The 27727-nt window shown below is 43.4% G+C and overlaps 1 protein-coding gene and 1 long non-coding RNA gene across 3 annotated transcripts in view; both read left to right on the top strand.

Moving 5' to 3' along the window:
- Positions 1–27727, top strand: part of kcnh2b (potassium voltage-gated channel, subfamily H (eag-related), member 2b) — a 299962-nt gene that overhangs the window by 52891 nt on the left and 219344 nt on the right. The window lies entirely within an intron of this gene.
- LOC146510778 (uncharacterized) lies at positions 6780–27412 on the top strand. Its single transcript, XR_014876085.1, has 2 exons — positions 6780–20316; positions 20370–27412. It is a non-coding gene; the product is annotated as an uncharacterized LOC146510778 (long non-coding RNA).

Raw genomic sequence — 27727 nt, forward strand, 5'->3', positions numbered from 1 at the left:
GTTGTCCCGATGTCCAGAACCAACACAACTGACATCATCTCGTTACGACTGTAATGTTTTACTTTTTGTTATGTTTGCAGAGTTGATTGATGGTGCTGATGTATTAGTATGAAAGTCTGTTAGGAGGCTGTTTAATAACTCAGCACAAGCAATGACGCTCAGCAACGGTGTTATTACGCTTCAGCAGCCGCAATTTTCCATAACGCCATTTCCAGTGTGTGTGTGTGTGTGTGTGTGTCTACGTGAGAGACCAATCACAGACATTTGATTTTCTGCTGTAACTCCAGTGTTTACATACATAACATCATCAGCGGACTGCATCACTCTCCCAGCATGGCTGCTATCGAATAAACCTGGCAAACATTAGTCTGTGAAGATGAAGGCACAAACAGAAATAACTGTTGATGATGATGATGATGATGATGAAATGACTTCTGCCCTCGCTTAGCCTTTGAATACAGTGCCAGTCAGTTTTAATGTTGTTGCAGAGATATATATTTGAGCTCTCAAGAGGCGAGGGGAGGATAAATGGCAACTGCACAGAGCCAGGTTATTGGATAGTTTGGCTTTTGCTGAGCTATTAGGGCTTAATGTAGTGCTGGTCAAAGGGGGGAGAGAGGGGATGGAAGGAGCAGCTGATGGACAGCAAAGAGGTCAGTGGACAGGAGGGGGGGCTGCTGTTGAGTTTAAAGAATAATTTATTGTTGATGTTGTGCTGGGAGAGCTCAGCGAACGCGTGCAGTGGATTTCCATCACGCTGCACGCTCACATTCATGCATCACTGCAGTCAGTTTGGCTCTTCGTTACAGTGTGCTGTATCCATCTGTTGCTGTAATTAAAATACAGGAGAATATTACACATTGCTAATGTGGTGTCACTGACTGGCTGCCAGTGAAGCAGAGTTGTGCGAGCTGAATGTAGAGCTCGTGGCAAATTAAAAACTTGACCTCCCGACCCCGGCGTGTTCTTCTCTGTGGAGATTTTACTGAGATATTTTCCTTCCACTTGTCTCTTTAGAGGGAAGGGTCACTGCGGAGTGATCCCACTCATACAATGATGCAACAGTTCAACTTTAATGGAAACAGGATGTTGGTGCACTTGTTGGATTCGTTCATCTTGAGCATCTCTGTTTCCTGGGGGGTTTCTGCCTCCCTTTAACACCACTAAACTCTGATTTCTCCACATCGTCACACCTGAGTCTGACTCGTGTATCTGAGAGCTATTGCCCTGGTGCCACGTGAAACCCCGATGCTGCTCATTTTACCTGTTGACTTCAGATGAACAGTTAGCACTTGCTGCCAGGTGAAACCCTAGCACTGTTTGCTGCTAAGCCTCCGGGCCTCGGCGCAGTGACCAAACATGGCTACCGAGTTTCTAGCCACATGTATTATTCACCAGAGAGGGTGTAGCTAAGCCATGGCCCGCAAACCTCTGACTCATATTACACAGAGGCGAGGGAGGTTCTCCCACTCTGTCTTCAGGTCTTATTTTTATTTTTATTTTATCAGAGCCGACAGTGAATTTATTTAAATAACATTTCTTCTTTATTAAGACTCTCAGGATACTGCAGAGTACGAGAGGCAGGTGAGGGGTGAGCTGAAGGATCGAAGGTTAGCCGGGGTGACTAATGAAGACATTATCTTTGTGTGACCAGTCAAGACCTGCTTCAAATCCACCTCCATCGTCCCGATACCCAAAAACTCCAACCCATCTTGCCTCAATGACTACCGCCCAGTAGCACTCACTCCCATCATCACTAAGTGCTTAGAGCAGCTGGTCCTAGCACACTTTAAATCCTGTCTCCCCCCCACCCTGGACCCCCACCAATTCGCATACCATCAGAACAGGAGCACAGAGGATGCAGTCTCCATCGCACTGCACTCTGTCCTCTCACACCTGGACAACAACAACACAAACGCCAGAATGCTGTTTATAGACTTCAGTTCAGCATTCAATACAATCCACCCCTCACAACTCATCAGGAAACTGACAGACCTGGGCATCAGTTCCCTCATCTGCAAATGGTTACTGGACTTCCTGACCAACCGCCCCCAACATGTCCGGCTGGATAACCGCTGCTCATCTACAATCACAATGAACACTGGTGTACCACAAGGCTGTGTGATGAGCCCTTTCCTCTACTCCCTCTTCACCCACGACTGCAGACCTGCTGATGGTTCCAACACCATCATTAAGTTTGCAGATGACACCACGGTGATTGGCCTCATCAGTGACAACGATGAGGCCGCCTACAGGGAGGAGGTGGATCGTCTGGCTGAGTGGTGCAACAGAAACAACCTGCTGCTTAACACAGAGAAGACCAAGGAGCTCATCGTGGACTACAGGAGGAATGCTGACCCACATCCACCCATCCACATTAAGGGGACGGCTGTGGAGCGTGTGAGCAGCTTCAAGTTCCTGGGAGTCCACATCTCCGAGGATCTCATCTGGACGACCAACTGCTCCAAGCTGGTCAAGAAGGCTCACCAGCGCCTCTTCTTCTTGAGGACTCTGAGGAAAAAACACCTGTCCTCAGACATCCTGGTGAACTTCTATCGCTGTACCATCGAGAGCATCCTGACCAACTGTATAACAGTCTGGTATGGGAACTGCTCTGCCTCGGACCGGAAGGCGTTGCAAAGGGTCGTGAAAACTGCCCAGCGCATCGCTGGAGCACCACTTCCTGCCATAAAGGACATCTACAGGAAGCGGTGTCTGAAAAGGGCTGGGAAAATCATCAAAGACCCCAGTCACCCAGCACATGGACTCTTCACCTCCTGCCCTGTGGGAGGCGCTACAGGAGCCTCCGAACTAAGACCACCAGGTACCGGAGCAGCTTCTTCCCCACAGCTGTCAGACTCCTGAACTCTGCCTCCTGACATCTGACCCACGTTAAACTCATGGACTGGACATACACACACCCACAACCACCTACACACACACACATGGACAACCGTACCCTCAAACACACAATAATAACATGGACTGAACCACCATTCACAATCACTAGCACTTTATAGCCTCTGTAGAAATTATCCTCATATCTCACTTATCTTAACTGCACTACTGTATAGTTCTGTGTAAATAATCATTCTGTACATACGATAATTTCTAATCCTACAACTGTTTATAACTTGCATAGTTCACATTTCTGTATAACTGTATATCTCAGATTTCTGTATAGTTTTTTATTTCATATTTACATCCTGTTCATAGCCTGTACATAGCTTGTACTCACTACAGCCTGTACATACTTATAGTTATAGAATATTCATAACATACTTCATACCGTGTACATTATAACATACCATAATAGACCCATTTCTGTAACATACTTACATATCTATATTATTGCTAATATATATTGTAATATATCTATATCACTAAAGCACTTCTGGATGGATGCAAACTGCATTTCGTTGCCCTGTACCTGTGCATGTGCAATGACAATAAAGTTGAATTCTAATTCTAATTCTAATTCTAATTCTAAGAATCTGAAGAATTACCTGGTGTACACTAGGGAAACCAAAGGCTTTCTCTTGTTCCCAACCAACTAATTGATTGGCTGCACGGTGGGTAGACGGGGGCGCTCTATCTGCAATCATTTCTAGGCAAAATGCTTTATAAACAGATGTAAAAATTGTATATTTGCAGCATATTAAATCATTTTTACCTTCTTATAGTGAATGAAATCTCCCCATCACCACAATATTATAAATGAATCTCAAACTGTCTGATGTGTGAAATATTAGAATCCAAGACATTTGTGGCCTAAATTAGTAAATTAGCGTGGAGGTTAGCACTGTGGCCACACCCACAATCATTTGGGCGAGGGCTCTCTGCATGGACTCCCTGTGGCTGGTCCTCTCTGGGTCCTTCCTCTCACAGAGACATGCAGGTTAATCGGTGGTGCATTTGTGTGAATGGTTTCCTGTCTCTCTGCGTCAGCCCTGTGACTTGTTCTCAGTATGCTTTGCCTGTGGCAGCTGGGAAACGCTCCAGTCCAACACCTGGAATTGGATAAGTGGAAGTAAATGGATGGCAGAATATTTCATTTTCTGGCATTGCAGCTCTTGTCTAGTTCTTTATGCCAGACTCAAATACTGCTGAATATAGACCAATGTAAGTTTACTATGAACAGCCATTCACTGTTACAGAAAATGAATCCCATTATTTCTGGTTTTGTCTCAAAGCGTCTCATTTGTACATTTATACATGTTACATTACTGTTTAGTGCTAATATGCATTGAGCCTAAATAAAGGTGATTACTGTGGTAAACATGATCCCTGTATGTAGGTATCGATGGGGTCTAAATGAAAATAGACCCAGTGTTGGCATCACTGAGCCTCGAGTCTTTTAAAGCTCTGATCTTCCAGCACATATTGACCTGCTTGAATATTTGATGGCCTTACATGGACAGTTAATTGGGTTGACATTTGATTATTCTGAAGGCCGTAGCAAATGATTCACATCACTTCCATAGTTGAGTGAGCCACAGGGTGATGCCCCCACCCGCTGAATTAAGGATAGAAAGGTTTCACAAAAGGATGAAGGCGATCAGTAACACTGTATCCATTTGTAGCAGCTCTTCCTTCTTAGGAGACGAACCAAAAGCAACAAGGACAGCAGAATGATCATGTCTGTGTGCGGCAGGCAGGAAGCTAGGACCCAAATGCAAACTCAAAAACCTCAGCTTTATGAGACAAAACAGGAACTGGAATACAAAAACACTAGAAGTCATATACAAAGAAATCAAAGAATAACAATAATAATACACAAAACCCAGGACTGTGACAGGAACTTTAAAAATGAAGGCCGATTGCTTTAAGTCCTGATGAACTTCAAAGTTGAAGCTTATCAGAACATGTCAAGTGTACGTTCGACTAAAATAAAAGTCAAATGTTTAATCATTAAAATCACAGATATTTAGAAAGTCGAGTTTTCAGTCGTGTAGGGACGAGTACCACAGAAAACTCCATGTCTTGGGAAACTTCCACAGAGTGAAGTGGGTCGTTGTCGTGGGTTACTGTAACCAGGGCCGCTGCATCATCTCACACCTGGCTCAGACTCATCCTCACAAACTAATCCAGCAATTTACAGGATGACAAATCATCTCTTCAGTTCATCATCTTCATCAGAAGGTTGGTTTATGCTAACGGTGACCCAGAAGATTCAGCGAATCGTCACAATACTTTTATGTCTTTAAGTATCATTCAGCAACTTTTGGTGTGTTATGATTGAAAGCTGTGTATTACTTTGGTTACAACTCTGTGTTTTTGCAGTTGTTTTGAGAATAAACTGCATATTGGTGTGTGAAAACAGCTGGTCTGGTTCTAGACAGTAGGACATGTGCAGAGGAGGGACGGTGGGCAAAAGATGTTGAAGACCGAGCTGAGAGGCAGGAGAAAGGAACGCAAAATATCTTGTAGGGTCATGTTTGAGGTTGATGATGAATCTCTGACCACTGTCAACGTTTGAAATCTCCGTCACTGACTCACCTGCACCGGGAGATAATATTCAAAATAGTTAATAAGCCGAAGTAACTCAAATGGAAGAACATTAAGCCAGGACTGTTTTTAAAACATGGAGTTTACACGACATCATTTATTTAAGTGCTTTGAGCGTCTGGGTTTAGACTGTGGGGTCGAGTCCCGCTACGTCGAAGTCACACTCGTAGAGCAGCGTGACTGTCGAGCTGGCATTTAAATCCCTCTGTTACTCTCAAACTGCACGCTGCCAACAGTACAAGCAGCAATGAATACATTAAGAGTGAAAGGACCACATTAGACCCATAACTGTCTTTGATCCATTGCTAATGATGGAGCTTAAATGCACTCAAAAAATGAAATTGTGTGGTTGTTAAATTTACAAAATTCAAACTTGTAATGTGAACAAAATAATTTCATGTTTCTGTGGTGAACGTAATTAAATCCTGTAGGCTCTGCATGAAATCCAGCAACGTAATTTATTCTTGTTGAGATGACAGGATACAGTAAGAGTGGTTAGTTACCTGGATTCACAAAATTCACACAAGAGTTCAAACCACAGGAAAATCACTGGGTTAGAACAGACAGACAACCATACACACACGACGTATATGCCTCAGCTATTTATTGTGGTTTTTAAAAGTCTATATAAAGCCTTGTAATCATAGTTTCCCTATTTTTTTGAAGTCCAGATTGACAGCTCGGTGGCACAGTGGTTAGCACCGTGGCCTCGCAGCAAGAAGGTCTTGGGTTCAAATCTGCAATCTGGCCAAGTTTGCAGTGGGTTCTCTCTGGGTACTCTGGTTTCCAGTTAAAGTCATGCAGTAATTAGGGTTAATTGGTGTTTCTAAAATATCTGTGAACATGAGGGCAAATGGTTGTCTCTCTCTGTGATAGACTGTTACTTGAAAAGAGTAATCAGTAACTAATTACTGATTACTTCCCCAAAAAAGTAATCCTGTTACTTTACTTATTACTTATTTTCAAAGATAATTAATTACTTAGTTACTTAGTTACTTTTTAAAAACACGATTTACAACCTGAATAGGTGATAAAGTGATAGATCTTTCAGCCCAATTCTACTTTTTCTACATAATCATCATACAAAATGTAATCAAATGGAAAAGTCTCTTTTTAAAACTTGTTTTATTAGTTTTAATCTTTTAACTTTATGCATCAAACAAAAATTAAATTATATGCAACATTCTCTGACTTGAAGAAATTAGTTTAACATTTAAACCTATTTTCTGCACATTCCAGCACATAAAATAAAATATTTTTTGTGTTTTCAAATAGATGCAAGTAAAACACAGCAGAAAATAAATAAAGTCACAGACTAGCGGTCCTTTTGCTCTATTTTCACCTGTAAAGCAGGAGTGGGGTAGGCGGAGGGTTACCCTGGTGCAGGTGTGCAGCGGTCAGTGGAAGAATCCGCGAGTTTCTCTGTGAGTTTCCCATTACGTCGTAGCTACTCGGTGCTTGTTTGGAAGTTTAGGGGTTTTTTCGCTGTAAAAAGAAGTTTTCTTCCCACGCACAACGGACACTAATGTTTTTGTCACTTTTTATGGAATCAAACTCAAAGTAAGGTCAGTACTTCCACGCTTTAAACGCTGCACGCTCATACTCTCTCTGCACTCGATATATGATCCATTGTTGATCTGCACACAGCTGTTGTCACGAACGTCGCACTCGCTTACGTCACTGTCATGAGACATTCTCGCAAAAAAATCACGGTTTTAGTAACGCAGTAACGCAGCGTTCCTACGGGAAAGTAACGGTAATCTAATTACCGTTTTTGCAATAGTAATCCCTTACTTTACTCGTTACTTGAAAAAAAGTAATCAGATTACAGTAACGCGAACTTAAAATAAATGGATTTCTATCACGAATAAGCAGATTTTGTTGCACTAACGTCATTTGCATGGGTTGGATCAAATCAATTAAATTAAGTTGGACACAACTGTAGTAAAACAGTTGATTCATCATTAATTAATTAAGTTGGTCCAACTCAAGTACATTAAGATGGAATAACAGAATTGCATAATGCTAAAATAAAGCAATTTAATTATGTGGAAATTCTTTGATTTTTTTATGTTCATTCAAAGAGTTATTTTTTTGAGTGTGACTGTCAGCCGGCACACAACATGAAGTGTCTGCTGCTCGGTTTATTTGCTCTGCCTGCAAAATGAGAAATGGTCCGATGGCCTTTTGTATCGATCGGCATCTCACAGCTTTGATGCACAACAAAGACCCGTTGACGTATATAACATTAGCCCTTTTGCTTACCCTCCGTGTCCTCCCGAGAGCTGTGTCATAACCCCGTGATGAATGAAGCTGTGCAGACTGTCTGATGCATCTCCGCTGTGGGCCAGGAGCAGCTGGCACAGGTCCGTGTGCTCAGTAGAAAATGAAAGCAGACAGGCACATCTCCATGGAGGGAAAAAAGCCCTCGTGGTTTATTATCAGCAGTGAAGAACTTTTCACTGAAGAGCTTTGCTGAAGTTGATGTGAGGATTCTTGTTATCTGTGGAAGTTCAATGTGCCGAATGCACAACTTCCTATAAAGGGTTCAACGCACAAACAAAGAAACGTGTAGGTGGGGTGTACAATGATGGGGAAGAAAGTATTTGCTGTACAAAATGCAGGTTTCATTTATTAAGGGAAAAACTATCCAAACCTAAAACCTAAGAAGAAATGCAAATGTTGCATTTTGAGGAGAAAGTTATTTTGAGTGAACAAAATTCATTGCTGCATGCAAACATGTGTGTCAGTGTTTGCTATTATCCACACACACAATAACTCTCGCTCAGCTCTCTGCTGTGTGCTCACAGACATCTGCAGTGTGTCACAACATGTCGTGCACGCTCAGCTCTCTGTACACCGTTATAAATGTACCACAAAACCAACCAATCACAGAATCAGATGCAAAAATTGGCTGTTTTGGTCTCCAATCAGCTCGTTAGCTCCTGCATCCTGCAAACACGGTCCAAAATGTAGGCAAAAATGGGTTTAGCTACACTTTGGCCAGTGTTTGCAGAATGCAGGAGCTAACGAGCTTTAATAAATGAAATGATCTTTTTGTGTTTACTTTGGTTTTCTGCTGCTAATATTTGTTTGTTCTAATCACACCTACAGTACCTGGCTTTTTGACAAACACACAGCTGTGTGTGTGTGTGTGTGTGTGTGTGTGTGTGTGTGTGTGTGTGTAGGACAATAATGCCTAATTACAGAGGCTGAAGGTGTGTGTCTGAAACACTTCAGAGAGAGAAACAGTCTAGGTGTTCCTCTCCTGTTGCTTATTAGCTCGTCTTCATTCAGCTCATGAAACAATTCGAGGCCACTGACTGTTTTCATTATCAGGTGGTCTATATGTGATTTTGAGATATTTACATGTCGTGTACGTGTCTATAAATAGGAATAGTAGTGGTACAATAGCTATATCAAGCTATATAGTTTATGGCTTCCATATTTCCAACCATATCCATAATCACATACTGTGTATGCTACCATTGTATATAGTGTATTATCTTACTTTTTTCATTGATTGTACTTATTTGTATTTTTGTATTTCCTTCTGATACCTGAGCTGAGGTGACGTAAAAATTTCCCCGTTGTGGGATCGATAAAGTCTTATCTTATCTCTTTAATTATGAAACACTGAAGTCATGTTTATGAACCACTGGATTGCTAAATGAGTGCTAGCCTTGTATCTTCAGTTGTCTGCTGTAGTGTCGGCTCCTCTGTAATTCTCTCTTATCTGTTTTCAGATGTTTTTTTCTGCTTCCTATTTTCTTAATGACATAAAGTTCCTTGAAGTTCTCTTATATTAAATCTGTTAAATGCTTTTTTGTGAAAACTGGGAATTAAACACAAATTTAAAAAAATGACTTCAATTTAAATGAAATGTTTGTTCGGTCACAGTTCAGTGTGAAGGTCCACAGATTAACCCTTTAAAGCCGGTCAGAGCGGGCACGCTCTGTTTTGCGTAACTATTTTTAAATCCTGGTAGCTCTGCAACCACGTGAGCTAGCGCAATAATTTTTTTGCATATGAAACCGGAGGAGTTGTACTTACATCTTATGCCATCAGCTTGTCCTCGGTCACAGTTTCCTTCCACATATAACTTTGCAAAAACTGCATAAAAAGCACTTGTAGCAACAAAAACATAATATTCCAGAAACACGCTTTGCCGATCCGATCAGCTGTTTGTAACACTTCCTAGGTTGGAATAAACATCAGCATGTCCGCCATGACCTCCCCGAAACCAGAAGTGACGTCATTTCGCAGAAATGTAGGGGGGTTTTTTTACCATCAGGGCCTCATGAGCCTATACTGGTGTTTTTAAAAGTTATGTTTGACTTTATGACTTTCTGTGTTGTTTCTGGGATGCTTAGGACTCATATTGCACTGCTGGAAATAGTTTATTTTGATGCATATGCTGCTTTTTTGCAAATTTGCATTATAATATTTATTTTTGTTTTTCCTGCAGTATATAAAAATTGGTGTATTTAAAAAAGAAAACTATGAAGACACTCAAAATAAATTTCCTGTGGTGGGAAACTATTTTGTGAAACTTTTTTGTATTTACAGTTTTGAGGGATAAGCCTCTTAAATTTCTCTAACTAGAAATATATGTTAAAAAAACAAAAACGATTTTCAATTTTTTTGTAGTTTATTGCACTTTTTTGCAATTTATGTAATTACTATGCACTTAATGCAGACATATTATTAAAGTTTAGGCTATAATGGTTGTATTGATGTATAGCAACTTGAAATGCTCCCAAAAATGGCTCCACAGCATGTAAACATATAATATAAGCTCTGGCGGACTTGGTTCTATGGTAGGTCTTAAAGGGTTAAAGGACGGGCAGAACGTTTCTTACTGCTGCATCGAGCACTCCTTCACTCTGTTGCAGTGTGTGGTACACACCACAAGACTGGCTTTACCACTGTAGCCTACAGCATTCACAGATTACTGCTGTCTAAACATGCGCAGACAAACCTGCTCCACCTTTCACCGTGTTTTAAGCTTTTTAAGCTAAAGAGAACTTTAGCAGGAATTAAACAGTAAGTCCGGCGGCCTGTGTGACACTTGGGTGATAACGGGTTAAAAACATGTTACTGGTCTGTGATGTGCCGTGTGCTTCCTCAGAAATCTGTAGTCAGCAGCTCAGGCTGAGCCTCAGCTGACAGGTTAACCAGCAGCATGTTCAGCGTACACTCAGATCACTGTTGCAACCAGAGTGATGGAAAGTTATTGTCCGACTTCATGAACACACTTGTTTGTTTTGCTTCCCACAGGATTGGGTGACTCTTGCGGTCAGCAGTAATGACAGGAGTGAGCTGAAACCCTCCACACTGTTTACCACACTCACTCTCGTTCAGTCTTTTGTAACCAGTTTATTGTGATGTGGGCTTAAATGCTTCTTTCCACGTGAATATAATCGAATGTGTCTTTGTTAACAATCCTTCCCTCTTGTTTTCACAAACAGAAGCTTTTCTGCATTTCAAGTAAATAAGAATTAGTTTGATTAAAATAAAAAGTCCCATTTAGGAAAATAATGCGACTGCTTCTCCATTTTCTTCTGTCATTGAGACAAATCGTTTTTCTTCTCCATCTGAAAAAGATTTGGCCGGACTTTTGGAAAGCAGCATCCTCGCTCGCTCTCCCTCCCTCCATCTGTCAGTCACACCTGTCACCTGCTCACTCCTTAATCTATTTGAAACTAGACTTCAACCTCACCCACACAAACACACACACGCTCTCACAGGAAATTATACACTCGCTGGCTACGTGTCACTGAGCCTGAGTTGAGAGTAATGATGTTTATTTTGTCTCTCACGCTCCACACTGGGAATGAACACACAGTCGCTTCGACAGACAATCCAACCCGCTGCCCTGTCCCCCACGCTAGCTGCCAAACAGCTGAACGTGGTCCTGGAACAGCAGGTACAGCACCGGGTCTTTGGGATGAGTCGGCACTCTGGTGTTGCTTTGCACCTGTAGATACAGGGATATGAAGAAGATAGTAGCTGTGTCCCAAAACGTCAGTTGCATCCTCCGGAGGCCGCATTTAAAGGCCGATTACGTCACAGCCAGGCGACGAAGGCTGTCCCAATTCATCGACTCCTTCAAATGCGTCCTTCATTTTCCCGAATTTGAAGGATGGGTCGGGTGTGTCCTTCGTGGCACACCATATCCCAGAATTCATAGCGCGGCCCAGCCAAATTTCAGCTGCCAACAATGGCGGCCACTACTAAGTTTTAAAATTACTCTTATTAATCTTTCTGGGTCACAAAATAAACTTTTAACATATTTTCAGGTGAGAAAGTAGCTGTGTAAACATCAAATATCTGCTCGGTTTATCAAGACATCGCATATTTGCAAAAGTGTGCCGACGTTTTCGGAGACGTCTGTTACCCACCAGCTCGATAGCAAGCCGGGGGGGTTCAATGGTCACTCCAGCCGGCGAGAGCAGCGGACTCCCGGCTTCATCGTTTTCAGACCCCGCTCTTTCGCTACTCAGTTTAAACATGATATATAAGTCACTCAGATAACTTAAAAATGTAATTGTTTGCCTTTTTTTGTTGTTTTATTTGTTCCGGAGTAAATCAGTTTGGCTGAGATCCACCGACACAGCGGTGACGCTAATCAGAAGGCTAGACCGTCCATTTCACAGCTTCGCACTTCCAGACTTCTCGGTCTTTGAAGGACCCGGCCCACGTAGACCGCGAAGGCCGGCTTCGGAGGTCCTCTGAAGTCAACCCTCCAAAGCCAAAGTTAGGATTTACAGTATGACTGAAAATATTATGCATGCATTTTTTTGACTAGTACGCTCAGTAAATCTGAAAGGAAATCACATTAAATGTAAAGGTCATGAACACTAATATACATAATTTATGGACAAAATCTTGATATCTCTCTTGTTATCTTCTTTGTGATTGTGTAAGACGATTTATCATCAAAGATATTCATGAAAATTCATACAAAAGTCCTTCAAGACTCGAGATAATGTTCGGTATATATTCATGAGGCTTGTTTTTCACGGACCCTTTTTTAGCTTCTATAGTTTGCAGCACATTTCCTGTGGCTCTTACATGGAGCTGCAGACTCCACGTTTGTGTGAGCGTCCATATGCATCCTTCCCAGCTGTTGAGACTACGTCTGGTGGGTTTGTGCTAATCCGGCTCTCGGCCCTCAAGGTGACGCGAGTGTACATGACCACACATATGCAGTGAACATACTGGTACCTGAGGAACACTTGTGCATATTCAAGAGCTGATGAGTAGCTTGTACCATGCTCACATCCTCTATGACATCGCCCGGCACTCCAAACCGTACGGCCTCAAGGTTAACGCCGAGAAGACCAAAGTCCTGACCACCGACGGCTCACCAGCAATCGTGTGCAGATCCAACAATTTAAATATCTGGGGTCCCTCGTCGAGGAGAAGAAAGTGGCATCATCAGTGGAGATACGCTCCAGAATTGGGCAGGCAGCGGCAACATTCGCTTCCCTGCGCTGGTGCGTCTGGAAGAAGAACAACATCTCATTGGCGACAAAGATCCGCCTTTACCGAACCCTGATCCTGCCCATTCTACTTTACGGCGAGGAGACGTGGACAATGCTCAAACACGACCTGAGCAAACTCGAAGTTTTCCAAATGCATTGCCTTAGATGCGTTCTCGGCGTTTTCCTTCGCGACCGTCATTCAAATGACACCATCCTCACCAGCTGCGGCAGCCAACTGACGATCAGCGACCTAATCCAGCGCCAACTCCGTTGGTTTGGCCACATTTGTCGAATGGACCCGAGCCGCTATCCCCATGGCCTACTCGGGTTGACCCGCCCCACCGATTGGAGGGTGCATCGAAATGCACCAAAGAAGACATGGATGAAACAAATCCAGGATGATTTGAAGGCCCTTCGACTTCGAGCAGGCAAGAACCATCGCCTTCGATCGAAAAGCGTGGAAGATAATCGCTGGTCAAGCAAGAGAACCTGCGGCACCTACAGCAGCGTACTGGTTGCGCGGCAGACCAGCGTGAAACACGTGCATCCAGGACGCGTCAGAGTAGATCACGGGACTCGTTCCTGTGTCAGCTGTGGTCGTGTCTTGGTTTAATGGTCGTAGCCTACAGCAGCGTGAACGCTTCCCAACCTTTTCCTCCTTCTCACTGATCCTTTTTCATTGTTGTCTGTGCAGCCATTAAGAGCGAACAGGTGTGAAAGCAGAGACAGCCAAGGAGCGGGGCACCTTTAACTTTCTACGAGGAAGACCGAGGCTAATGATCGGTGCGGCGGCGTGTGGTGTCCTAGCAGAAACGGATTTATAATCCATCTTGGTTTGAGGGTGCTAATTTAACCGAAGACAGAGACGGAGAACGGGACAGGCGCGCTCTGTCACTGCTGACCTTGCTGTGGCCTTTAAACAGTGTTATGATGAGGCCATGCTGAGATAGAGGTAATGACATTAGGATCGGGGCACCTGAGACCGCCGTGTACTCTGGGGTGTGATAACAGCGTGCACATTCACGCTGACTCTCATTTCAGATGCATCTGAAATGAGAGTGAAGGAAATGTGTTTGTATGCTGCCAGTCCCAGATGATATCCCTCCAGACACATCGCTGCCTACGTGCTGTAAAGCCACTGACGGCCCTCCACATCCTCGCAGAGCGGCCATTTATCTAACTGTAGCAGATTGTCAGCCAGCATCTGCTAATGGCAGGCCTGGTTATAATTAGGAAGGCCATTAACACTCCTATATCATTCAATTGGTATGAACTTATCTGTCATTCTCTGCTCTCTCGTTTGCCGTCTTCTTCTCTGCCCGGCTTCGTCTTTGTGCACGCTCTCTTTGTGGTTTGCATGTTGGGCACATGTCTGCTCAGCATCCAATGGTGATGCAGTGTTTGGGCATGACAGCAAACAGATGTGTGGGACGCTGCGGTTGCTGCTACAGAAGAAAAGGCTTGTTTGCACAACCCTGCCTGCATGAATAAAGTCTGTGTGTTGTCCTGAGCTCAGTGGGAGCAGCGCCTCTACTTTTTCATGCTGCCCTCCTCACTGTTTCTCTTTTTACCCTTTATGCAGATTTTGTTTTCTGCCTCTTGTGGACTCTTTCGGATGCTTTTATCTCACCTTCTCTTCTTTATCTGTAACTGTGGTGTGCCTGCAGTCCTTCTTACAAATCTATTTTTCTTCTTCCTTCCTCTGCTGCTCTCTCTCTCGGTTTGCTTTTTAATTCCTCCTTCCTGACACTCTCTTCTTCCCTAACTTAGATTTTTCCTCCTTGTCACAATTTTTGTGTCTTCCTCACCCTGCTTCCATCTCCTAATGTAAACCACCGACTGTCTTTAATTAGTTAGAAATTGTTGACAGGAACAAAAAATAAATGCATGCAGTTCTTTCACATAACGACTAAAACAACTTTAACATGTATACGCAGAACTGTGTGTCCAAAAAGATGATTGGAATTTCAGGAGCAGGACCACCTCCAAACACGCTCCTTCCAGTTCTCATCTACAGAGGTTCCCCCAGTTCTACAAGCTGTTCCTTCTCGTTTACATGCCCCATCCTCTTCTTAACTTCTTCACTTCTGTTTAGTACACGGGGATCTGCCAGGCCCGGGAGCCTCTTCGAGGCCTTCCCCAAACCACAGCTCAATTCATGTCCAAGCATTCACCTTTAATCAATCAATCAATCAATCAATCAAAGCTTTATTTGCCACATGCAGGTTGCCCTGCAGTGAAATGGGACCCCCCCCCCGACCACACACAACACAGACATCACATGGGGATACAAGTCGGAGATCGGTAGCGTTACAGAAAAACACTGAAATATACACTACAATGGGAAAGTACAAGAGGAAAAAAGAGAGCTCTACTCATGCTGTGCTTCCATGGTAGGACACCCACTAAAACGCTGTCAAACCTCAAATAAGGACGTGGGCCCAGCGAGTGAAATGTATATTAAAAGTGATCTGTGGTAAGTGGATCTCCACACTGATGCTCAGGAAGACAGGAGCCTTTCCCAGCTGTGAGGTAATCAAATCAAATCAATCAGGTAATCAAATTAAAGTGACAGAGAACTACTCACACAGAGACGTGGAGGGAAACACAAAAGAAACCAGGAACATCAGGGGAGTAACACAAACTGTCAGATTTTACTGGTGCAGGACTTTTATTTACAGCAGACACCAGGTGAGATACATACATACATACAGTGACAGGTGGACACGGGCTCCAGGGTATCCAAGAGAAGGTCCCGGGCGAGGAAACGTCCACACTCCTCTTCACATAGCACTCCACAAAATCGAATCCATGAGAGTGGCTCACTCACGCTCACACTCATCCAAACGAGGTCCACAGGGACGAGGTCCAGGGAGGTCTGCACAAAAGAGATAATGCAACGTTTGAAACGAGCACAAGGTAACACAGGCGAGCCGGGGTTAGCACAATGACCCGGCAACGAGCCACGCTCCGCCGAGATCTTAAATAGGCCAGAGGTGATCATGAGCAGCAGGTGAGTAACACAGGTGAGGACAGAGGCGGGAACCAGAGCTTGACTCCGCCCTGGCGATGAGGAACATCCAGAGAAGCTAGAGGCCACGACACTAAGGTTAAAATGGAAATCTAAGATCCAACATGAGAAGTGTGCCACTGGTTCATTTTGAAAGCCATGAATGTCTAAAACATCGCGTCCTGGAAGTTCAGGCACACAAAGTTTAACCAAGGTTAAATTAACATGCAGGTGGGCTGTGGATGAAATCTCTGACAGGCCATCCTCAGTGAGATTTCCACTTTGAAGCCGCCTGTACTCAATCAAAGCCATCGCTGGCAGAAAGGTCACGGGGAAAGGGCATGTCAACAGAAGCGCTGGATGATGTGCCAATCCAGTGGATAAAATTCTCTCTGCCTGCTTGGTGCACAGCGAGTCCCAGATTGTGTAGTAATCAGGACAGGTTTAATTCATGGCTGCAGCGTCGGTAACGATTTTATCTGATGCGTCTTAGAAAAGAGGAAATGAGATTACATTGTGGACCGTGTGATAAGGCCTCGTTCAGAGCGGCTTAATCTCACCGTTCTCAGAGGCATGCGGCGGGGCCTGCTCGGGATGGATCCAACACACCAACACTTCTGCATCAGTATGAACCGGTAAATCACCACACTTCATACTATATAGTAGATAAAACAAATTAAATGATTCAATGGAAAGAGAGTTTTCAAGCAGATCTGATCTCCTAACATTTAGAGATAATATTCAGATGTTCACGTAATTGTTAAAATGTTTGTCTTAATCTTAGTTTTTGAGAGGAAAACCATTCTCTGTTTCATTTTCAAAAGAAAACAGAGATTTTTATTAGTAGGAATAAGATAAAAGGCTAAGCAGCCCCTTTCTGAGCACTGCTGATGGTTCACAATCAGTGTTGGTCAAGTTACTTGAAAAAAGTAATCAGTAACTAATTACTGATTACTTCCCCCCAAAAAAGTAATCCCGTTACTTTACTAATTACTTATTTTCAAAAGTAATTAATTACTTAGTTACTTAGTTACTCTTTAAAAACACGATTTACAACCTGAATAGGTGATAAAGCGATAGATCTTTCAGCCCAATTCTACTTTTTCTACATAATGCACGCTCATACTCTCTCTGCACTCGATATATGATCCATTGTTGATCTGCACACAGCTGTTGCCATGAACGTCGCACTCGCTTACGTCACTGTCATGAGACATTCTCGCAAAAAAATCACGGTTTTAGTAACGCAGTAACGCAGCGTTCCTACGGGGAAGTAACGGTAATCTAATTACCGTTTTTGCAATAGTAATCCCTTACTTTACTCGCTACTTGAAAAAAGTAATCGGATTACAATCGCTGCATACAATTGTCACAGATTAATAAGCTGAATCCTTACAAAATAATATAAAATTTTACGTTTCAAAGAGATTCAATTCAAAGAGCCACAAGGTGCAGACCGAATCTAGCAAAAGCAGCAAGAGAAAGATTTGAGTGTGGAAGTGGGTCCTCTGGTGACAGAGACTCTGCTGACGCTTACACGACGCAAAGACTTGAGTCCCACTGAAAATCTGTTCGGTCAACTGAAGACCAAGAAGAGCTCTGGTTCCTAAGGAGACGTACGCGAGGTGTGTTGGAAACGATGTTTGTGTTAAACATTCAGTTAATTGAGTGTCATTAAACACTATGCTGATGGATAGCATTGGGCTGGCGTTTAATATGGCTGCCACCAGAGCCCCATAAACACCGGCTTAATTAATAGGCTGCAGAGCCGCTCCATTCATTGTGGATGGCAGCTTTCTATAGATCTCTCTGTAATGGGCCGACACCGGAGAACAGGAGATGGTCGAGAACTCGCACTGATCCATCACCAGCTCTGGAGGGACTTCCTCCATCCGGCTTTCCCGTCTGACTCGACACATACTGTGATGTGCACACAGGCTGCCAGACCAGGAGGACAAAAGCCCTCCAGCCCGTCAAGTGTCCATCTGTGAGCTATCAGCAGCCTGCTGTGGTGTTCATACCTCTGTAATAACCACAAGCCTATGACCGGCTCTAAATGTGGCCTTTTTTAATCCATGGATATCAAATCTATCAACAACAGGCACCTGCGTGCATCCTGAGTGTGCTGCATAAATAACAGATGACACGTCTTTTACTTCAGTAGTTTCTTCGTTGTCATCAGCTTTTAAAGCCCCCCCCCCTTTCTAATTGATGGCCTGTCCAGCTGTTGTGATGTTTGCTGCGTTAAATTTAATAAGGTCCAAAGGGAACAACGGCCAAGACTGAAACGAGGGCAGAAAACTGCTCTGTAGAAAGGAGACGTGTTGTAAACAGTTTTGTGTGTTTGTTGGTGTTTGACAGCTCTGTGGGCGTAAATAAGTAGTCTGGCACTCTCAATATGATTATTTTACAGCTGAAACTTTTCTTTTCTCTGGGGTTTTGCATGCTTGGCTCCAACAGTTGGGTTTGAGGTCGCATTGCTCCATCTCTTATCTTGAACGCAGTCCCATCGATCCTGGCTGTCTCTCTGACACTATGTTAATGGTACCAAAGCAGCACGAGTCACTCCCTCCTGAGCACGTCGTGAGATTTATTTAATGCTAAATTGCTTCCAGGCGAGCCACGTGTACCAGCTGAAATTCATCTGAATATGCTTTGCTGTGTGAAGACGTTCCTGCTGCTGCAGTTATGATGCCCTGCCTTAGAGAGGAGTAACAGGGAGGTCAGAGCACACCGGTCAGTCGGCACATGTTCTGGATCTGCTGCTACTTTAGTGAAGCCAAGAGGAGCTGTTTAGTTACACAACTGAAGCTGCTGTTAATCAGCTGTACGAATCCACTCAAGTCCTGGATCTGGCCCAGTTCCTGCTGGACACAGGTGCTGTGCAGTCACAGAGGTGCAATAGATCTTAATGAGGCATGAAGTTTCTGCTACTTTTACCAGCAGCTACAATTTGGTTCTATATTTGGTGATTTTTGTGAGAAAGAAAAGCTGTTAATCACATTTGTATCACATAAATGTGTCATGTGGTACACATGCCAGTGCACTTACTATTACAGTAAATATTAATTGTACACATATAATCCCTGTTAGCCAACTCTCTCTCTTTTTGTGTCATGGTCCTGGGTGACCCAGCGCTTTGAGTTTATTTTCTAGTTCTTGGGGTTTGGTTGTCGTGTTTATTTTCACTACCTGTGTCTCCCTCTGTGCTCTGTACGGGTCCTCGAGTTTTGTCTGTGTGTTTCCTGTTTTACTTTGTAGGTCTGTGTCTCGTTATGCCCATTAGTTCCAGCTGTGTGCCATTCCCTTGATTGCTGCTATGTGTATTTAGTGTCTGTGTCTTCCCCTACTCGGTGTCGCGTCGTTAACGTCTGTTCATCCTCTTACCTCTACTAGATGTGTGTTCTGCATCTATGTTCCTAGTGTTTAGTCTCCTGCTCCAGTTTAGTGTTTCTTTTCCAGTATTTCAGTCCTCGGTTCCTCTGTTCAGACTTTTGTTTGTCTTTTGTTGAGTTAGTTACTACGAGGTTTTTCCCAGCAATAAAGCTGCGCTTTAAGTTTCACTTCCGTGTCTGAGTTCTGCATTTTGGGTCCACCACTCCTGCTTGCCTGCCTGCCACACAGCGATTCATGACATTTTAGCTTTCAGTATTGACCCTTTGCTGTGCTGGTAATGATTAAAAGACACAAACAATATATTTGAGATTAAGGTGATTTATATGGAAAAACACACACTGATCTTTGTAAGAAGTAAATAGTGTAAAATAAACTGTCAGTGTGAGGAAAATGAACAAACCTTTACGTATCTGAGCCACCGAGTTATTGTTCCCACACAAACCTTTTTATATAAGTTAATCATAAGTGCATAGACTCCATTAGATGTTGGATGGCTGGAAACTTTCTTCAACTAAATGAGGAGAAGACTGAAGTTCTTGTTTGTACCTAGTGTTATGGAAAACTTGGGTCCACTTGCTACATTTGCTAAACCGTCTATCAGGAGCCTTGGTGTTAGTATTGACTCAGCTCTGACTTTGGATGCCCATGTAAAATCTTTGGTTCGTTCCTGTTTTTATCACTTGAGAAACATTGCTAAGCTGAGTCCCATTGTATCGCGCTCATATTAGAAATTGTCATTCATGCATTTGTTTCATCTTGTCTGGACTATTGTAATTCTTTGTTTACTTGTTTATGTAAAGCCTCTTTGGAACGTCTGAAAGTTGTTCAGAACGCTGCTGCAAAGCTTCCCACGTCACACCCCTGCTGATCCAGCTGCACCGGCTCCCCGTTAAATTCAGAATCCAGTTTAAGGTTTTGACCTTTACTTTCAGGGCTCTGCATGGACAAGCACCAACATAAATAAGTGAACTTTTACATCCATACATTCCCAGCAGGTCCCTGAGGTCATGTGACCAGGGCTTGCTGGTTGTCCAACACACGAGGCTGAAAACAAAAGGCGTGAAAACTGTGGCCCCAGATTGTGGAACTGTCTCCCTTTGAGCCTGAGATCTGTGGACTCAGTGGTCGCTTTTAAAAAACAGCTAAAAACTCATCTTTTTAAACTTGCTTTTGGTTGATTTTGATTTTTAGGTTTTAGCTTCTGTGAAGCACTTTGTGATTTTTATCTTGAAAGGTGCTGTATAAATAAAGTTTTACTTACTTACTTTTTAATGTACGCGTCACTTTGTTTGAATGTTCACGGGAAACAAAGTGCACACGACAAACAGAACAGATCCACTGTTGGATGGTAACATAGGAAATCCACGTCATGAATATAGATTATAAACATTATATTTAATTGGAGCAAACATTTGCGTCTCGCTGTAACATTAGACTGGAAACATGAACCACAAGCTGCTCCTCTAGCTGCAGATTTCTCTCTTCAATATGAGAAGAACACCATTAAATAGGATTTCCTGAAACACTATATTTACAGGGAATGTAAATGCATCGTGTGGGGGATAAAGCTGCAGATCAGCTTGTTGCAAGCTCAGGGTGTTGCCCAGAATTGGAAAATAAAACCAAATGAGGCAGCTTAGCTAATTTTCCAACATGTGCTGAGAAGGTGGAAGAAATACTGTGAGCACCTGAGGAATGAAGGAAATGAAGGAGAGAGAGGATGGAAGTACTGAGGAATAATAAGGAGGACGTGCAGCTGTGAAGAGTGGAACGTGATTGGTCCTGATGACATAGCTGTGGAGGATTGGACATGTCTTGGAGAGAGGGCGATGGACCTTTAACCAGAGAGTTTAACACAGTCTGAGGAGACGAAGGGTACTGGAGCTGGTTCTCAAGAACAAAGTGCTAAAGTAAAGAGGTGATGATCAGTGAGCAGCAGTACCTTTGTGTCGAGGAAGGAAAGGGGAAGAGGGTGTTGATGGAGAGGTATAGAGAAGGTCAGCATGATTATATGAGGAAGTTGGGAGTGGCTGTGAAGCATGTGAGCCTGGTGGAGGACACGTATGAGGACAGCGAGACAGTGGTGAGGTGTGTGGGAGGACTGACAGATGGATTCAAAGAGGGACTGGGATTACATCGGGATCGGCTCTAAGTGTAGGCAGCGGTGGAGTGGGTGGAGATAAGTGTCAGAGGTGATTTGTGACAGAAGGATAGCAGCAAGAGTGAACACGAAGGTTTACAAGATGATAGCGAGACCTGCTGTGATGTATGTGTGGAGACAGGAGGCCGAGTTGACAGTGTTGAGGCTTTTATTAGGAGTGACCAGGATTATAAATGAGTATATCAGCTCAAGCTGAGTGGTCTGGAGACAAAGTCAGAGACGGACTGAGACAGGCTGAGATGGACAATGGATGCAGTGAAGAAGGATGTACAGAGGTTTGACAGAGGAGGATGCTAGGGGGAAGGTAGCTCAGGTGGCAGAGCAGGTCAGCCACTAATCAGAAGGTCGGTGGTTCAATCCCAGGCTGCCTCCTGGCTGCATGCCAAATATCCTTGGGCAAGATGCTAACCCCATATATATATATATATATTATGTGCTGGAATGTGCAGAAAATAGGTTTAAATGTTAAACTAATTTCTTCAAGTCAGAGAATGTTGCATATAATTTAATTTTTGTTTGATGCATAAAGTTAAAAGATTAAAACTAATAAAACAAGTTTAAAAAGAGACTTTTCCATTTGATTACATTTTGTATGATGATTATGTAGAAAAAGTAGAATTGGGCTGAAAGATCTATCACTTTATCACCTATTCAGGTTGTAAATCGTGTTTTTAAAAAGTAAGTAATAATTAATTACTTTGGAAAATAAGTAATCAGTAAAGTAACTGGATTACTTTTTGGGGGAAGTAATCAGTAATTAGTTACTGATTACTTTTTTCAAGTAACTTGACCAACACTGCTCATGACACAAGCTGGTTAGCCTGGACTGAACTTTCAGCAATGATTAAGTACGTACAGCTACTTTTGCTATGTTAGCATTATTATATTTATCATTACACTTCGACTCCCCCACCAAACGCAGCATCTAAACACCCCCAGAAACTCTGGGACAACTCTGGTCAGACTTCTCACGTGGTGCTCTAGCAAAACATGAAGAAGCAGATTGAAACCTGAATCAGTACCACAGAAGTCTAACCCTGAGCCATGAACAGGGTTTGTTTTCCAGTGGGGGTCGTCTGTGCCCAGTAGCTTCAACTTTCCCTCCTCAGATGTGATGGCCAGCTTCCCTGTGTTCTCCATCTGTCATCTAATCATCAGGGATGAGCTGTAGGCCCCACTAAGCCCCCAGCTATGTTTTATTACCCCACGGCTCTTATGTCCCACCCATTAGCAGCTGATCAGCTGCCTGGTTCCAGTTGTGGTTGTGGGTTCTTCCAGCGGGGAGTGTGTGTGCAGCTGTGCTTTATATTATGAGCAGCATAGGTTTCTCTCCTGTGTTTAATGAGCGCTGACCCGGTGAAGGAAGCGCAGCAGGGACGGTAAATGGCTTCATTCACATCTGCGACACTGTCACTTTAAGTAATTTTGTTTTTCCTGTTGCCCTCGCGGTGAGAGGTAATTGAGAGGGCGGATTAAAAACGCTCTGACATTTCCTGCTCTCGACTGAAGGAGCTTGTTATGAATGATCAGAGGAAGATGCAGGATAAACATACTGACATGATGTTCGTGACAGTTTTGTTATGCACATAAACGCAGTTTCAGTTCTTTGCATCATTTTATTGTCGTCACAGTCTTTGTGTTTGCTCCTCCTTCCTCTCCTCCACCTCATTATCCTTTGCTTAAATGTCAGCCTCTCCTTTCTGACTCCCTCCTCTTTGCATTTTGTCTTTTTGTCATGTAGTCTCTCTCTCTCTGCTTCCTTCCTCTCCTCGCTTTCTCCCTCCGTTAGCCGAGGGCTCATCCGCTCAGTTTAAGTTACAGGTTTGCTCCTCCCTCTCCCCTACACCCTGATTTATAGCTCCTTAATATTTCACAGCTGATTAATCATTTAAACTCCTGCAGCTCTTCTTTTGTTTTGTGTTTCTTTAACAGTCGGATCTTGGTTTTGAGTCAGCTGTATTTGCAGGCTTTCCAGTGAAAGACGAGACGGATAGGTAATTAGTAGAGGGACTATTTTAATGACAGGGAAGGGAACAGTGGACAAGAGCGAGGCCTGCTTCTGTGTGATGAAGTATTTTAGCTGTCTCCTTCTGTGGGCACACTAAAACTTTGCAGAGCGTTCGATACGGGCTTGAAAAGCCAGCTGTCCAATTTGCTGTAGCGTGGTCGTGATCGCTGAAGGGCCACCGTTGTTTCCGATTGTCTCGCGGACGTTTAAATTGCGCCGAAAGACGCCGCGGCCGTCTTATTGCCTGGCATGACATCGTCTGGGCCAGTGTGATTTTCCACATAATGAGACGTGTCTCGTTGCTAGCAGTTCCACACAGGACGGCCATTAAAAGTGCACGGAGGCCGTAGAGGCTCAGCGAGTCACAGGCTAATTTAAACTTGTGGTTTTTAGGTGATCGGCGTGGGCGGTGCCTCCGTCTTTCACTTCATGCAGTGGGCGTCACACTGTTTATTCTGTTTGATTATATTTGGCCCTGTCAGTGTGTGACGCCCGTGGGTTTAATAAAGACCTAAGATGCTGAGCAAACAGCAGATATTTACTCAAACGCACTCTCGTGTTGGCTCGGACTCACGCGCCTCTCAAACAACGTCCAGTTTTTCTTGGCGACTGTATGACCGTCACTTAAGCACCATTTGTTGTGAGTGCACGTAATTGAATTTGCCTGAGTACAATCTGTGCAAACACATCAGGGCCGACACAGCTGCTCTGGTGACTGTGTTTGGACAGAGATTGGTAATTGAATGAACTGCAGGCTCACGTTAGCATCACTACCAGAGATCAGTGTTTACAAAGTGTGCAGAGGAACACTGAGGTTTCATCTCTGAATATGATTGAATATGATTTTAAATCATGTGACGAATTGCTGAGAGGCTTTTGATTCTCAAATGAAAACTCTTCAGCTTCAGGTCAGTCTGCTGTGCTCACTTCCTGTGGAATGTCCTTTTGGACCTTCACCCCTAAATCTCTCTGTCTTCAGTAGGGATGGGTATCGTTTAGGTTTTATCCGATACCAGTACCAAACTGGTACTTTTGAAACGGTGCCGGTGCTTAAACGGTGCTCAAACCGGTGCTTAAAGAATGGAGAACACAAAATTGGTCCAAAAACTCTCATGTTCAGCTGTTTTTTTGTAAAAAGATAACAATGTTAGCCTTTTCTGCAGCTATGGGGCATATATGGTATCACTCTTGGCTGGAAGCAGCTTAATCAATGGAAAAATCACAAACTTTGTCCAAAAACCTCTCATGTTTAACTGTTTTCCACTTTTTCTTTGGTCATTTTAGCCTTTTTGTCCAGGGTGAAGGGAGTATCTGCCATCAAACAAGAAGACAGCCGCATGTAGCTATGATGGTGTTTGCTAGTTCACCTTACATGCATTAATGTAATAACGTGGTTAGCCTACTCAACGTAAATTACACACGAACAACATTAAGCTACTCACGCAGAGAAGAACGGCTGCTGCTGCATCATCATCCTCATCATTTCTGCTACACTGGCAGGGCTAGGGGCCAGGACTCTCCTCTTCGGGTTTTTGGGGGATGTTGCAAACTCCGGGTCGATAACAGGCACCACACCCGCAGTAGATGTGCTCGGTGTGAGGTCTCGCAGCAAGCTATCAAATACGGAGCATTTCTCGGCTTTTAAAAAAACACTATGCGTCGCCAGGTGTTTCATCAGATTTGAGGTGTTACCTCCTTTGACAGCATCACAGTATCAGCTTAAAGCACTTGTTGCAGCTGCTGAGTTTGCATCTTTTGCTGTGAAGTACAGCCAGACTTTGACCGCTTTGCCTTGGGCATTTTTAATCTGTAGCTCTGCTCTAAAAGAGCGTACTTACCTGGACCCGCCTACTATCCTCGGAAACGTAAAATGATTGGCTAGAATCTAAAGCACCAAAATGTGCGCTGCTTTTCGGTCTGGTTACTACCGTTTATGTCAGAACCGGTGCCATAATGGCACCAGATACCGGTACCCATCCCTATTCTTCAGTCAAGTGCTGCATTTAAATGTTAGTTTCTGAAGGGAAGATTGCAGTTGGAGTATTTGAGAGCGTCCCCAGCTGTAGCTTCAGTGACAGTAGCATCAGGAGGGTGTCACAGCACGAGTACCAGAGTTCTCACAAGCCAAATAAAAAGGAATGTGTGTTTGGATTATTATGTCTTTGTTAGATTTATGGAAAAATCTGTATTTTTATGTCATTTTTAGAACATAAGAAAGCTCCCAGAGGTCAGACTAGACCCGTACACTGTGTAAAGACGCATATATCTGCTGTGACATCTCCCCATTTAAAACCTCATGTGTAGGATTTTTGCCATCTTGGCTTTTTTTTTCTATGTGCAGGCACAAAAGATGCTGGCTAGTGAGAAAAATTCAATTATATCATCGTAGCATCGCAAACGTTTCATTCTCAGGCTCCTACAACGCTCCACAGCCAGTTTGACATATCCTCCATTCTGCCTCTGTCCTTGGTGCTGATTCACTCACACAGGAACTTGTTGTTACACGATCCCAGCCAAGCCGCTGCTCTCTCAGGGTTCCTGATGTTATGAAAATGAGGTTTTTAAAGCTGTTTAAATATGAACAGTTTTTGTTTGATGCACTATTATAGAAATACAGCTATTTATTTCTCATGACAGCCTTTTATGAATATTAATTCTTAGCATCCATGTTATTAGTGTTGCCCCTATAGTGGATTAGCATTCACACTGCGTTAGAGCCATGATAGGAAAACCTTAAAATAAGACTAGAAATGTTCATTTGTGTCTGTCGCTGCTGTTTCTCCTGCTTGCTGTCCCTGTCAGGCTTTTAAAAACCTCCGTACCATCTCCATGTCTCGTCAGCTGTGATCACCCTGCGCTGACATCAGTGGAAGAGTAACCTCTGCTCTGCGTTCACATTCTCATCATCAATCCCTCATTGCTTCCCTGAAGGCACGCAGCGGCGTTAGGAGCTCTGATTATGCACAGACATGACATGAAACCAATTCAAGGTCATAGAAGCAGCGACACATATCTGCTATCCCCGGGGTGTACGTATGTGTGTGAGGAGACGCTTATCAGTCATATAGCACAGCAGTCTACTGTTTCAAAGTGCTATTGTTTTCACTGCTTGTTATTAGATGGTCTGAACTGACGGGAATGGAAAGTAAAGAGCGAATGAAAGACGTACAGAGAGTTTGAATATGTGAGACAAAGAGGGAGAGCTGCAGCGCTGGGGCTTAATAAGGTGGCATCTGTCTGGCCTGACTGTTGAGTTAAAGCTAAACTGTAAGGGTGTGTGTCTGTGTGTGTGTGTGTGTGTGTGTGTTCCCATACATCTGTTGGGTACCAGTCTGTCACAACATGTTCACTGTTTGTTAGTTATAATAAAAAAATCACACATTCTCTGCAGTGTTTCCATCTGTTGGCCCTTTCCAGTGATCAGGCAGGTGCTAGTAAATTTGAGCTAATTGCCTGTGTGTGTGTGTGTGTGTGTGTGTGTGTGTGTGTGTGTGTGTGTGTGTGTGTGTGTGTGTGTGTGTGTGTGTGTGCGAGTGTGTGTGCAAGGAAAGGACAAGATGGCAGCACCAAAGGGACAACTTGTCACAGATCATTTTAATGCCGTGAGGAGAAAGTTAATCATTTAAGAGAAACAAAACTCTCTGTTTCCATATTGGGTCACAGTTTGAATTCAGCTGCTCTGCAAACTCATTATTCTCCTGTGTTTATGTAATATTAATAATAATAATACATTTTATTTAAAAATAGCGCCTTTCAAAGCACCCAAGGACACTGTACAACAGATAAAAACACAAAAACTGGAAATATACACAATAATAAGAATAACAGATAAAAGTTAAGAGCATACAGAGGTTTAAACAGATGAGTTTTGAGGGTGGACTGATATTAATATGTAATATTATGATGTATGTGACGCAGCACAGGAGCAGCTGGGCGAAGATGTGACTGAGAATACCAGCTGCACGTGAAAACAGCCAAACGGTGACGCAGTCATCAGCTGGACAAAATTTCCATTGATGATTCCATTGGAATTTCTTTGGCATACAGCAAGTAGCTGTGTCAACAAAATGGGCAACTGCTTTTGATCTCAAGGTGACTGCACAGGTTGCATTGTGGGAGGCAACCTGTCTCCAACCACTCATGGTCTGTCTGGT

The sequence above is a fragment of the Neolamprologus multifasciatus genome, chromosome 9, assembly GCF_963576455.1.
Source record: "Neolamprologus multifasciatus chromosome 9, fNeoMul1.2, whole genome shotgun sequence".
Lineage (NCBI taxonomy): Eukaryota > Metazoa > Chordata > Actinopteri > Cichliformes > Cichlidae > Neolamprologus > Neolamprologus multifasciatus.